Genomic DNA, 13266 nt, shown 5'->3' with positions numbered 1-13266 from the left:
AATTATTTTTATTTACATATTATCTTATCTTATATTAAGTTTAATATTAATATTTTTGTACAATGTTTTAAATTAAAATTAAATATAATAAAAATACTTTTTACAAACTCAAAATCATTTTCATTTATATTTTCCAAAGTCTCGATCATAATAAAACATCTCCAATTCAACTGATTTATAAAATAGTTCTTTTTCAATATGTTCCTTTTGAAATTTAAGGCTATCTAATGATTCTCCATCGTTCACATAATTATTTTGTATCATCTCACCCAAGCAAAATGAATTTGATTCTAGCCATTCAACATTTTCTAAAATATCTTTTTCAATTAATCTCTGATGTTTTATTGATGTCGTACCATGGTCTTCATTACTTAACTCTAAAAATTGTGTTTCATTAACATTACGTTTTCTTTTGTTATCTTTGCCACAAAGAATTTTTTTATTTACTTTAACTGTAGTTATTTTATGTGCTTTTGATCTAAACATTGTTCTATTACCATATAGTGAGGCCCCAGTTAATAAAACGTTTTTATAGTCTTCGATTGTAAGATTTCGTGAACTCACTCCCTTTGCTTTATTATGTGAAGATTTAACTTGATCTATTCTATAACAATAAACCTTTGAGCACAGACCTACAAATTCTGTCATGAGTTTACCGTTAAGCTCATCTTTTAAAAACCCTAAACTTTTTTTGTTAACTCTTTTAAAGTTATATAGATTAATTCTTTCATCTGAATAGTCCGATGTATCAAATTTTGCTTCAAGATCATTACGAATATCTTTATAAAAATCTTCAGTTTTTATTGTATAGATAAATGAATCAGTATCCATATAATTTAAGAGTAACTTTTCCTGAAACTTTGGCTTCATATATTGATAGTGAAAATCGTACATTTTCCATTTCGATAAGTCTAATACTGCAAATCCTAAATACATTGGCTTATTAAATAGAACGGACAATCTTTTCATTTGAATTGCATAGAAATTATCATTAATTTTAGTTGCACTATGAAAATTGGATTTTGAAATTAAAGTTTTGGCACAATGTGCTTTTCGTCCAGTCTTGGAGTTATCCGGAGCTTCCCATGAACTAATAAGCTTAATATCGACCCTGCGCTCGGGATCTTCCATTGTTTTTCCGTAAACAGAATTATTCATTAATTTAAAAAAATCTTTTTCAAATTTATTTTTTGCATTTTGTCTATGTAAAGTGTTTAGATCAATGTAATTCTTTAACCAAGGCTTTTGTAAAAACTGAACACCTCTATGGATCTTTTTCAATACTAACCCATTCTGTATACATTGTTGCAAATTCCGATAATGTATTACATAATTTTTCTTATTTCCCAGGTCAGCAATTAATTTTTTTACCTTATCCTCTTTTGAGGCCAGACAATTTGACGGACAAAATGGAAGATCATTATGAAGATCATGTAAACGGTATGGATATATTAAGTCCACTTCCAAAAAATAACCGTATTTGCTATCGATTGGAATATTATTAATATCAAAATTGTCTATGTCTGTGGTAGACATCCACTTAAAATCTTTATATGGTAAAGGTTGTGACATTGCCCAACCATACAAGTTATTCGCATCTACATACATTAAAAATGAAGACTCCTTCGAGGAATCATAATCTGACAAATATTTGTTATTTGCTTTTGTATATCTATGACAACATTGAACTAAACCACCTCGAATGCTACTTTGAATAAATCTATACATATCTATATCTGTCAGCAATTCAAGTTGAATATTTGTAGATTTCAACATTGCCTCCCAAGATAGACCTGGTGTCGTAAAATACTGAGCTGGGTCAAGTGAATAAATTTGCATACAAATTTTTCGGAAGTTTTCAAAAATGTCGGTTAAAAGAAATACATCTGTTTTTAAATATAATTCTAAATAATCTTTAAGAGTGGAACAAGAGAAATGCGACCAAACTTTAAGAGCTTGATCATAATCTTCCTGAGAGCATTCCCTTTCCGTTAAATTACTATAGAATGCTTCCCTTGGTGGGAGGGAAGTTTCCTCGAGTCTACTGGCGGAATCTAAATATTCATAGGGAAATATACCCTTCTTACGCATTAGTCGAAATTCTATATCATTACTGAAAAACGATTTTACAGTGTTCAATTGATCGTCAACTAAATTAGAAGCTAGGGAATCTAAACTTGATGGCATAAATCTATATGTATCGAGAAAACGAATTTCAAAACTATTTCCACTTAAACTTTTTATTTTCTTCGAGACAGAAATATAGTTTTCCTTATTTATTGGTATTACGGAAATTTCACCGGGAATCTTTCCCAACTCTTGAATAAACAAATGACAGTCGTATTTTGAAAAATTATGAAAAAATACTGGTATGAATTTGTTAACTTTATAATCCAAGTTACACTTAGAGTGGGCTGCACCTCTAAAGCGACCTGTGAAATGACAATGATCTCTAACCCTATCAGTCCCTAAATCTTTCTGACAAATAGAACAATTCAATGAATTATCAAATATTTTCTGGTCATCCAAAGTCATTCTCATAGGAACTATTTTATTTAAGTAGTCATCACTCAATTTAGTTAGATTTTTTATCAATGAATCTACAAAACTTACTCCCGAATTTTTTCCTGTTTCTAAAACAAATTTATCTAGTCTAGAATCAAAAGCACACTTTATATAATATGCATATGATATTGGAATATGTTCATTAATATTAAATAATTTAGGGCTCACTTCAAGATTTTTCGGTTCCAGAATGCATTCAAAATCCGCGTAGACAACGAATGGAACTTGAAGCTGATGTTGAACCTGGGTAAATTCCAATGTATTATTCTGGGGGTGTGGCATCTTTGAGACCTTTTTACTGCAGAGCGTTTTGTGTTTCAATGCAGCTTCCTCAGTTTTGGAAAAATTTAAACACACATTGCAGAAATATTGCGCCCTCTTCTGATTTCCTCTCTGAGCAGTCATTAGTCTTTGAAAGAGAAATATATACAAATTATTTCATTGCTTAAAAGAGATAAAAATGAATAAAAGAATTTACCTTGAAATATTTTTAATGTACATGTAATGTCCATTTCCACCTTCTTCCAAAAACATCATATTGATATGAAGAGGCTTTTCCACTTCCGATTGAAAAAGTGGTCCAATTATTTCCCTCGTCTCTTCATTATATCCGAATACGTTTAAACTCATATGAGTATTCTTCTTTAAAAAATTTTTTATACATTTTATTTCAAGGGGGAAAGTCAACCCTGTGAAATCTAATATTATTTCATCACTTATTCGAATTATCTCCAGCGATATATCAATATTATATGCCGAACATCTTTGCGGCCTGTTAACAATTTTCAAGGCAGAAATCAAAGCCCATTTAAAACAATAGTGGTCATTTTCGTTACAAACGTTAACTATTGCTTTTTTCGTTAAAAGGAAACGAGGTAGTGGTATGAAAGATGAACCAGCCATCGGTGTATAATGATTCACATTCATTTCCAAGCGAATCAATTTTATAAGAGACCATCCACTATCTCTCTCTTGAAATTCTTGTGTTTTTGAAATTATTTCCATGGTATGTTCATGGAAGATATTTTCTAAGTCAGAATCTTTGTTCATGATCGTCATTTTACTTTGAAAACTTTTCATATCAATTTCTTCCGATTCATCTTTAAAAAGTATATACTCTGCAAACAGTTCAAAGTTGACTTTTGCTGAAGTATAACTTTCTAACAGAATACTGAGATGAGGTAGCAGGGACAATCCAGCTTCACTCAAGAAACTCTCTGGTAAGATCAAGTCCGATCCATCGTTTACATACATGTAATGTAGTATTCTTCCCTTGAATCCCTCAGAAATTTTTTTGACTCTTCCGTCAAGGGGTTGAATTGCATTTCGCTTATGCAACTCCGAACGGACATGATTTGCCCACTTATTCTTTAGCAAGAAACACTTGCAGGATTGACAAAACTGATTTTGGTTATTCATTTTTATTTTATTCGTATTGGTAAAATTCTTTTTTCACGATCACTTTTTTCACTTTTACTCAAGTTGTGTTTGACGTAGCAGAGTATCCCACTTCAAGACTATTTTTGGTAGACTAACTATTGTCCTCGATCATTTATAGTGTTTGAAGTGGGCGTGAACGATAATATTGAAGATAAGAGATGCATACTTAAGATTTCTTTAAATTTGAAAACAATATAGGCAATTCTAGTAGGTTACATCGACTATTCATTGGTTAGAAGAGATGAGAAGTATTGATTTTGAAAAATATTTGATACAAGTGTAACCAATAGGACACCATCAAATCGATAAAGGAGACACAAAATCATAGAATAAAGGAGAGTGTTGGTTAGAAGAGGTCGCACATACTTTGCTGCAGGTGGGAAAGGAAAGGTCATTTTTTAGACACACCATCATACTCAGGTAGCCAATAGGGGACAGTTTGGAAAAAATCATTTCGAGTTAGGGAAAAAACAAAGATTTTCATTTGTTGAATTTCGAGAATGCACAATTTTGGGTAAAAGAAGAGGAAAAATCAAAGATTTTCATTTGTTGAATTTCGAGAATGCATATTTTTTGGGTAAAAGAAGAAGATGAAAACCTGTAGAAATTTCCTTATAAATCGTGTAAGCATATTTAAAAGGGTAAGACGATATTGTTGACTTAGATAGACAACATGCATTCAGTTAAAATAAATAACTTTTTGAATGTATTTGACGGAATTCTGTTCAATGCACACTATGTACGGCTCCAGTTCATACAATCAAAACTCTTTGAATGTGAACGAGGTAATATAAAAACATCTATTCATGGAAACCATATGGACACCTGCGTGTGGAGCAATGATGCAGCCACTGAGGGAGTTGATACTTGTGTATGCCATCGAATTTCGGATTACAAAAAGGAAGCACTCAACATTATGAATAAATACTATAATCTAGAAAAAAGAATGAAAATGATTAAATAACATAATAAAAACATGTTCGCAGTACCAAAATAAACTTCTGACTTTTTATTTCGAGTTAAAATTACAGGTACGGAGAATGGAAAATATTTCCTTGACTGAGATATGTCGGCTACTTGCGAGCTGTTGCGCGGTCGTGATTTCAACCCCTATTATGGGAACGTCGTATGAGCTCGTAGGAGGTCGTTGGCGTGAGGCCCATGATCTTGTCAATGAGCGTGCGCCTTCTGGGTTGTGCATGTGTCCCTTTTATTGCGGTCAGGTAATTGACAGGTGCGCATGTTCGGGTAGCTCTTGCTTGAATCCCTTTTATGACATGTTTATGACCCATTTGTGGAAAGGAGAGAATCTTAGACAATTTACCAGTTAAACGTTCTGGGGCGGAAACAAAAATGTGTATTTGAAAATATTCCACATCTGAGAATCATTAACTTGTGAGATTTATTTTATTGGGGTTCTTTTGATTTCTAAATTAGTTTTACAATCATAGGAAACATTATTCCCCAACATGATCGGACATGTTCCTCTAAGATAACCATCTTTGAATACTTTGGGTGTGCGACCTTTCACACGTGCACAGCAACACCTGTGATAATGAGGCAAAAGGGTACGTGATCACACCTTTCCCCAACATGATCGGATATGTTCCTCTAAGATAACAACCTTTGGATACTATGGTTGTGCGACCTTTCTCACGTGCACCTTTCTCACCTGACTATTAATTGCACATAATGAGGGGAAGGATACATGATCAATATTGTCACATGGGGATGTGGGGGCGATGGGGGCAATTAAGTATACTCTTTATAGACATGATCGTGACATTTTTATGACTTCAAAGCCCATTAAAATCAGTTTATTTATTGGATTATGCTAATTGTCCCAGAACCCGCATACGTTAATGAGGGGGGAGGGGGGGCGGGGGCCATTAATATGCTAATTGTCCCAGAACCCGTCTTTCCCTACTACTCACAGAGGAAGTCCATGCCCAATAGCACGTCGAAGGGAAAACTAGCAGTGGAAAGGTGACCCGACATTGGTCCAACCGGACTTTGGCTACCAGAGACTTGGTTATCTCCTTGCGTGAGCCTTCCGCCAGGCTGACATGAGTGTGTACCGACCGTACGTTATGTGGCGTCTCTACACGTTGAACAACTCGTTCGCTCACGAAGCTTCTGCTAGCTCCGGTGTCTATGGTAGCGTTAAACTCCTGACCCTCGATTTGCACCTGCGCGATAATTCTGCTCGACTGAACCTGTAAGATTTCTCCTAATTCCGGGGATTCCTGTAGGCAGTCTCCGTCCGCTCCCCGAGGGGGCGAAGACTCCTCTCGTTTCCCGGCTGGGTACGACGGCAACACTCGAGAGTGCGTACTCCTCTGCGACCACAATCCCAACAAAAGAGAACTCTGGGATTGCGACATGTAGCTGAACGGTGACCCTCCTGGGCACAATTCCTGCAAGCAAGACTGAAATTCGGCACCATTGACCTGTTCCCCACTCGAGGAACTGATTGTAAAACTGTGGCTGGGGTGGGTGGTCGTCTGGCCGGTCGTGTGAAATTCTGTTGACCTATTGGTGATGCTCCTGCATACGCTGGGATCTCGTACTCGTTCCTTCTAGGCGCTGGTTGTGGTTCGGCCAACATTCTGGCATGACTTCCTGTGCTCCGATCGCGGGTGACCTCTTAGTTTACCGCTAAAGTGGTAAGTTGCTCCAAAGTGGTGAAGTCGTGCCTCCTTGCGTACATCTGTTACTCCGGTTGGAGATTTTCATAGATCCGGTCCAACTCCTGCTCCGCATTATACCCCGCTCTGTGCATCATGAGTCTGATGTTGACTAGGTATTGTTTGAAAGTCTCTCCCCGTCGCTGATCTCTGGTGCGGATCTCATCCTCGAGTCGCTGAAAGTACCTGGGTGGCAGAAAGAAGTCAAGAAACGCCTTCTTGAAGTTCGTCCAAGATTTTCCTAGCAGCTGGCTTGTCCGAAACCAGTGCTCAGCTGTATCCGTCAAAAGACCAGGGATAGCCTGCGGCATCTTCTCCACGTCAACTTCGTATGCGGTGGCTTGTTCCTCGAGGTGTTGGATGAAGGTTATGGGGTCCGTGTTCCGTCAAAAGTGATTCCCCAATTCTTCAGCTTTTCCGCTAGCGTGGCTGCGGACATCTCTGATTTCCTGGGAAAAATATCCCGCTTGACCGGATAGATCTCCGTGTCTCCGACTACATCGGCGGCACCTCTGCCTTCTAGTGCTGGCACCTGAAGCTGTGTTGGACCCGGTGGGTGTGGGTTCGGAGTCGGTGAACGCTGCTTCCTATCCGTTAGGGCGGCTGTACTTTCCGCCTCGCATTCCTGTAGCCGCTCGGCTATCTCCAGCACGTGGTCATTCGATTATTAAAAGCAGCCAGCCGGCTCCTCATTTCCTCAACTGTTCCGGTTGCTTCCAAGGAAAACTCCTTCAGAATCGCCTCCAATTCCCGCTTCCGGAGATACGAAATCCAACGCGCCCCCATATTGCTGTGAAATAATAGTTAACTGGCAAACGACAGGAAAAGTTTCGATAGGACGAGAGAAATTCTTGGACGAGGGTCAAACGATGTTCGAACTGGTTAAAATCTTCATTGAAAATTTTATTTTATTTGTCACCAAGAATTCACTGAATTCCCACGTGCAACGATGGTGACCACAATCCGATGTCAAACGACGATTTAATTCCTAAATTTTCTCGACGGTGATTGAATTTTGTTCGACGACGATGTAGTTTTAAATTTTTCCACGACGATGTTTTTGAGAGCTGCCGATGCACGTGTTGACTCGGCGATGGTTATATGAGAAGCCCCCAACGATGTGATCCCGTTGCCTGTACTTGATCGACATCTGCTCGTGTGAGAGGGACGACGATGAGAGTGAAAACGAAAAAACAAAATGGCTGCGCTGTAGGGAGTATACGTTAGCTTTTCCCTACCTCGTGCTTTCGAAACTCTCGTGACCTGAGTTGGCTAGCCTAGAGGGCTCTCGCTCTCTCCCTCTTTCCGATTATCTGCCTGTATGTGTTTCGTCCACACTTGATTTGCTGGCCACGTGAGCTTGGAACAAAGAATCTCTGATTTTAGGTTATGTACTTTGCTCTGCTTAGAAATACATGTATGTGTGTCTGCGTGCGTTAGAAATTTCTCGCTGTGTGTGGGTATACTTTTGTATAAGTTCTCGCGAATGCCATATGCTCTGCTTAAATTCTAAGTTTTTTTTTTCTGAGGTTATGTTCGATGCGTTGGTATATTTTTAAATATATATATATTTCCCTGTTTGCTGCCCTACAAATTTTTGCGTCCCTCGATATATGACTCTCCTTACGTTCCGACTTAAAAATTTCGCTTCTAAGTGACTGAACCGAAAATTTTCAAACTCTCTGTACACAGATGGGGGTTTAGGCCATATTTAGGTCGTCTAAAATTTCGTGAACCCCATGTCCCTGTTCGGGCGCCATTCTGTAAAGAAGTCTCGTAGGCTGGGATATACTCAGTCCCGCTAGGGTCTCTTTACCGAAAATATTTGTAAAGATATGGGACAAAAAGGTCTAAGACAAAAATCGGTTGGCTGGCGTGAGATGTAGAGTGCCAGCCACCGGGGTACGGAGTGAGAGAAACAGTTTATTCGGTGTCTGTAGCAGAGTGAAAAGCGTCAGCGGTAACGCGCATTTGGGCCTGGCTCATAGCATTCGCTACGAGAAGGCCGAGAGAGAGGGGATCGATTATGGGGACAACTTTTCCCTAGGGCAGAATTTATGGCCTAAAATCTAGGCATTTGTCTGGAAATATTCATATTTATGCGTGGCCAGCTTGATTGGATTTTTTTTTCCCTATGAGTTGCATTAAAATCAGGCGAGAAATACATTTATTGGGGTATTTTTATTGATTCATTTGTAACTCGAGTTTCTACTTTATTTTGTTTTCCCAGTGTAGTCGGGCGCGAGTTGGCTCAATACAGCCGGCAGTGATAGAAGAAGAAGAATAAATTTTGCTTTTAAAAAAATATTTCCCGAAGTTCCTTTGGAAAGAGGGTGTGGCAGTGCGTAGTATTTTTAATATCTGAGAAATATTTTTATTTAATTAATGAGCAAAAGGTTTCCTAAAGTTGGGTCCACCCCTTTCTCTCGGTGTAGTCAGCTCGGAAATCAAATCAGAACCTATCGCTTAGGCTGATCTAAAATAATTATTGTGTATCAATATAACTAAAAATCTTATGATTATTGGCTAAGCTTATATATTAAATGCACTGTACAATGTTTTTTTTACAAAGTTATTCGCGAGGGTTTTGTTTGCGTTGTTAGCCGCTGTTGTTGTTGTCGCTGGCTGCTGAGGTTGCTGGCGCTGGCGATGTTGTAGCTGCTAGCTGGCGTTGTTGTTGGCGCTGGCGGCCAATGCTGTTGTCGCTGGCTGCCGATGTTGTGGGCGCTATTTGTGAGGGGTCAAACGACTCCTCACATTCCCTTTATTAATATTAATCATTTTTATTGTTATTATTATTATTACACTTCTTATACCACTCACACTGTATGGTCCACCTTAATTTTTGTCCACCCTAATGGGCCCGAGAGCTGAGCCAACATATTGTGCCATTATGGGCCGTGGCTTTGTCTCATTGGCTGACAGCAATCGTATGACTTCTGCAAAATGTGCATGGTCAGCGGTCTGCCACGGGCATCCGGTCATGCATGAGCTTTTGTTAATTCTTAAGTTCAGTTCATATTTTGTATTCAATAAATTAAGAGCACCAGCTCCTACTAATGAAACTCCGGAACTTAGCCGATAAATCTTGTATTAACCAATATACCGACTGAGTCACTAGGCCAGCGGTATCGAAGGGCAGTTCCCTTCCACCCTAATCTCCCTATCTCAACATAGGAGCAGTACGGCCAACCGGCTACGAGTTATTGGAGACAGCGGCGAGGGACCCCACATCGACCGTTCCCCTCCCCTCACACTCGTTAATTGACGCCCAACTACTGGATAATATTACAGTTTATTCTCTCTTCGAATCTCACCCTGAGGAACATAAAATGTAAGTGACTGTGCGCCTAAGATAGCATCCAAGTCAATACGTGATATTGTAATAAATAGTGTCTACGAATTCTCCACACCCTACCATTAAAAACTCAATACAAGACAATAAATATCGACAAAATTTTACTTACAAACTTGTGCCAGAGCTAGCAATTTAAATTTTAATTTAAATTTTAAAAATACAACAAAAGCAATTATTTGAAGTATATATTTATTTGCATTTTTGAGTGGAGTGCCCCTCACCTTTTCCCTTGATTATTCTGTGAACATACTTGATTTGCATGTGTTTATTTTTAAATAAAAAGAACATAGAAATTTTGTGTCCAGTGTGCCTGTGTGATTGCTAAGCCTGTTGCTTCGCTCCAACCATTCCCCAACTGGAATTTTTCTTGGGATGTATAAATTCAGCGCTTTTGTTGTGATGTTTTATCGAATTTTTGTGTGACTCCACACACTGTGCAGCGACTCCACCAAACGATTGCCAAGTTTTACAAAAATAAATTCAGCGGGTTTATTATTATATTTTCTCTTGAAATTTGTTGTGCCTCACCCACCGTGTAGTGACTCCTCTAAAAAATTGTCCATCGTCGCAAGACCCTGAGTTGGCTACAAGTCTTGTCCAACCAAACGTCGTGCCCAAAACGCAAATTTTATCTTTATTTGTCGCCCTTATTACTGCCGATTAACTCACTCAGCCCCGTTTGCGGCCGATGAGTTGGGAATATAGGGAAGTAAAACAAGAAGTAGACAGTGACGATAGTGAAGAAATCGGATTTTGACCCACAACGACACAACCAGACTCATCAGAAATGAACCCAGAAATGATACAAGCGCTCATAACAAATGCCGTCAGCGTCGCGCTGACCGCACAGGAGCAGCCCTGGCGAGCAGAAATTGAATCAGCTAGAAACCAGGTCAGCTCGTTAACTGTGCAGGCACCCCAAGTAGAAGTTTATGAAAGGGTAACACCGGACCCCGCCATAAAGTGCGATGTCAAATTAGACATTGTAAAATCGCTCCCAACCTTTAGTGGCAGACATCAGATGCGTATGAGGTATTCAAGAGATACAAAGGCAGCGAGGCCCACTATGGTGAAGTGGTTATTATCAAGAAACAAATTTTCGGTAACACGCGATCGCTCCTCACGTCCCATAATACCGTGCTAAATTTCGATGTAATTCTGGCTAGGCTGGATTGCACATACGCGGACAAAACGTCCCTACGCGTACTACGTCAGAATCTGGAGATGGTTCTGCTATTATAGACAAAACTTCTCGCATCATAAAACGCACCTTCATAATACATTTTTTCAATGATACCATAAGTATAAACGGAAAAAACTACAAAAACAAGGAAAAAACAACAACGAAACCTGAAATACCACGAATCCAGATAACACCAGTAGAAGCCGAGCGTCTACAAACTCTATTATTGGAAGCATTAAAAGCCCTACACATCAAAAAAGGAGACACTTGCAAACATTGGGAAATGATTCGACCTTAAACCGAATCACCATGTGTCATTGTTCTTGTTGTAATCGAATTCAGAACCTGCTTCCAAAGAAAAGAAAAAGTAATTTTACAAGTTTAGGAAATACCTCCAAAAGTTTTAAATAACAAGACCAACATCATTTCAACCCCTAAATTACTAAATTTGAGGCAACTTTGGCCTTGTTGCTTGGCCAGATGGTCGATGTTAAAAAGGATGTGAAAAAAGTTTAATAACATTCCCTATTTCTAACTCCTCTTGAGGACAAGAAGGATTTTGAGGAGGGAGAGTTAGCATCAGTAGCATTTCCTCATCTTTTTCTCAGAAAATATTGTAACTTTGTTTTTTTTTTTGTCCTAATATTTATTTAAGCGTTGATCAGCCAACCTAATGGCTATAAAACGCATGGAAATAACAAAGGAAAAAATAGCATGAAATATAACAGAAATAGGGAAGCTAACAAATTTTTAACAGTGACAGCTCTACATTATTGTTTTAAGACACGGGTACGATGACGTCCCCGTGCCCAAAGATCGCCAGGGTGCCGACGCTTCAGTCTTCTTCTCGTTGTAGTTGGGATTGCCAGGGATGCTGCTAGATGGTTGGTGTGGGCTAGTAGACGGTCGTTGTAACGGCTTGAGTGGATGTTTATCTGCTCTCGCACCGTGGGGATGTGAAGATCGCAAGCTAGGACATCTTTCCTTACGTACCAGGGCGCATCGTACATAGCGCCCGGTTTTGCACTCTTTGGACCCTTGTGACATTTGAGTCTGAAGCGGTACCTAATATCTGTATGCAATAAGTGAATGAAGGAACCACTATCGACCTATACAGCAACATCTTGTTGCCAAGGCTGAGCTCACTTGTACCTTTAAGCATCCAATTTAGTTTTTGCAGCTTAGCACGACTTGTTGTTGTAATCTTAGTTAAGTGCTGCCTCCAAAATCAAGCCCAAATACTGAGCCTGGGCTGATTGCGGAATTTCACTCTGGATAGAATTTTACTTCTAAGAGACAAGTTGCAGTGCTGAGACTTATTTCCGTTTATCGAAATATTTCATCGATTCGTCCATTCGCCATACAAATCCAAAGAGTCTTGTGTGATTTGAGTTGCTTCAATTCGACACGTGGAGTTGGCAATAAAGGCTGTATCATCAGCATAGGTAGCCAAGAGGGTACCCAGTTCCCTAGGATATGGCAGGTCAGCGGTAAACAGAGTGTATGGAACCGGACCAAGAACGCTACCCTGAGGTACGCCAGCTCGAATGCATCTGATAGACGATCTTTCGCCTCTCACATCTACCATAAAATTTCGTTCTAAAAAATACGATTTCAGGAGAAGATATTGGGCAGTAGGCAGGAGAGTTTTCAACTTAAGCAGCAAGCCATCGTGCCAAAGGCGGTGAAAAGCTTATTTGACGTCAAGAAAGACTGCTGAGCTGTACTACATACTTGTTTTCGAACGCTCCAAGGATGTGCTGCGTTACCCGATGTGCTTGCTCTGGGGTTCCATGGTGACTTCTAAAGCCGAACTGGTGGTCAGGAATGGCGTCCTGCACACTTCTTACTGCCATCATTCTTCTAAGGAATATTCTTTCGAATATTTTAGAGAAGGTGGGCAGTAGACTTATTGGTCTGTAGGATGCAACAAGGTTTTCCGGTTTTCCTGGCTTGGTTATCATCGATATCACAGCACACTTTCACTGTATGGGAAAATTGTGGATACGTACCATGTAGTTGAAAAGGAGAAC

The 13266-nt window shown here is 39.1% G+C and overlaps 1 long non-coding RNA gene across 1 annotated transcript; it reads right to left on the bottom strand.

Moving 5' to 3' along the window:
• Positions 1-1348: 1348 nt before the first annotated feature.
• Positions 1349-3642, bottom strand: LOC139353476 (uncharacterized). Its single transcript, XR_011604768.1, has 2 exons — positions 3044-3642; positions 1349-2974 (listed from the first exon to the last, which is right to left on the bottom strand). It is a non-coding gene; the product is annotated as an uncharacterized lncRNA (long non-coding RNA).
• Positions 3643-13266: the final 9624 nt, after the last annotated feature.

Source organism: Drosophila suzukii, chromosome X (assembly GCF_043229965.1).
Source record: "Drosophila suzukii chromosome X, CBGP_Dsuzu_IsoJpt1.0, whole genome shotgun sequence".
In the NCBI taxonomy this organism is placed as follows: domain Eukaryota; kingdom Metazoa; phylum Arthropoda; class Insecta; order Diptera; family Drosophilidae; genus Drosophila; species Drosophila suzukii.
The sequence above is the reverse complement of the archived record's forward strand: the minus strand, read 5'-3'. Positions and strand labels throughout refer to the sequence as shown.